The sequence below is a fragment of the Otolemur garnettii genome, unplaced genomic scaffold, assembly GCF_000181295.1.
Source record: "Otolemur garnettii isolate 467f Iridium unplaced genomic scaffold, OtoGar3 scaffold00006, whole genome shotgun sequence".
Taxonomy (NCBI): Eukaryota; Metazoa; Chordata; class Mammalia; order Primates; family Galagidae; genus Otolemur; species Otolemur garnettii.
In genome coordinates this window covers 4,393,656-4,395,666 of record NW_003852401.1, presented here as the reverse complement: position 1 = coordinate 4,395,666, position 2,011 = coordinate 4,393,656, and the positions used below count along the sequence as shown (strand labels likewise).

The window sequence follows — 2,011 nt, the reverse complement described above, 5'->3', positions numbered from 1 at the left end:
GATAGTGAAATTCCAATTAATGAATTTTCTAATTGTCCCTACTGTAAACATTAATCGGCATTCCATCCATTAGTTATGACATAATAAAATACAAGATCAAAATACATATTGGTAAGTTCAAATGTATTTCCATCCATATTGCACTATGTATATGGCACAACTGATCTTATTCTATTGCAAAGAAATTGACAGTTAAGAAATTCATCTGAAAAATGTTTTCTTTCCTAGGCACATACAGATGCAGTCTTACATTATTAGAAAGCTTTCACAAAGTAGAAAAACTGTATATTAAATTACTTCTATTATGTATAACAATTTTGATATCTATATATGCTTTATAATTAAAATTATATTTGTATAGCACTACTGGGTTTTCACAAATATTGTCTCATATAATTCTTATCACAATTGTGAGATAGCTAAGGTGGCGATATTAATTTCAATTTTCTAGACAGGTAAACTGAGCATTAGCCTAAGTAATTTGTTCAGAAGGCTGAGATAAGAGTTTATCTGACCAACGCTTTTGTCTATACATACATGAGCACATAAATGTCTTTCTTCCTTTGGTAATTCTTTTTCTATTGCTGCCCTTCTGAGAAATATTTTACCATTCCCTTCATAGGCAAATTTCTCAGGGAAAAATATTTCCTCCATTCCTTTTCAAATTAACCAGGATTCCTGACTGCTTTGTAAGCTGAAGTCTGTCCTCATCACTACAGAAACACGGTACTATCACAGATCACAAGGAATCTTCCTTTTTACAGCATCTACTGGTATTATCACAGATCACAGGTTTCAGATATCATTGTCTACTATTCTTCCTAGCATAGTATGTGTTTTAAGAAAAGTTCCTTTCTTTGCTTCCATACTATAGGAAGTCCCCAAGTTATAAACATCTGACTTATGTACCACTCACATCTACAAATAGAGGCTATTACAATAAGTCCCAGTTACAAACTTCTGATACACAATTTGCACTTACAAATGGAGGCTGTTACACATAATAGGTAAATGTGCCTGTTCCAACTTACATACAAATTCAACTTAAGAACAACCTACAGGACCTATCTCAGTTGTATCCTGGGGATTGCCTGTATTGAACGTTGTTCTTTTCTTCCTGTTGTTATCTTTATTGGATCCTTTTTCTATTCTTTAACCACAAAGATAAACAACTTATCATAATTGTACAGAGTGTACATCTTGGACATGACCTCTTTATGTGCATAATTTGTCTTGTTAGTGTTTATGATTTCAATTATCACCTTCACCTACATGAGAGGCAATATAGTACAGGGGTTAACATGAAGGCCTCTGAATTCAAACAGAATTTTGTGAGTATCTACCAAACCTGAGGGAGAGGGGTGTGGAGTCAGGGGAGCAAGAGTAGCCAAGATGAAAGTGAAGATGCTGAGCCGGAATCCGGACAGCTATGTCTGCGAAACCAAGTTGGACTTATGGAGAGTTCCAAGAAACTATGATCCTACCTACATCCTTTTGAGGTCTCACGAGAATATGTAAGAGCTTTAAATGCTACCGAACTGGAATGGGTATTTGCAAAACCATTTCTTGCTTCCCTGGATGGTCACCGAGATGGAGTCAGTTGCTTGGCAAAGCATCCAAAAAGCCTGTCTATTGTCTTTTCTGGGGCATGTGATGGAGAGGTTAGAATTTGGAACCTCACTAAACAAAAATGTATCCGTACAATACAAGCACATGAAGGTTTTGTATGAGGAATGTGTACTCGCTTTTGTGGGACTTTTTTACTGTTGGTGATAACAAAACTGTGAAGCAGTGGAAAATGGATGTCCCAGGCTATGGAGAAGAGAAAGAGCCATTGCATACAATATTAGGAAAGACAGTATATACTGGAATTGATCATCACTGGAAAGAAGCTGTTTTTGCCACATGTGGACAGCAAGTAGACATTTGGGATGAGCAAAGAACCAGTCCTATATGTTCAATGACCTGGGGATTTGACAGTATCAGTAGTGTTAAATTTAACCCAATTGAG

The 2,011-nt window shown here is 36.1% G+C and overlaps 1 pseudogene; it reads left to right on the top strand.

The window, feature by feature from the left end:
* Window positions 1-1,392: 1,392 nt before the first annotated feature.
* Window positions 1,393-2,011, top strand: LOC100940879 (annotated as a pseudogene).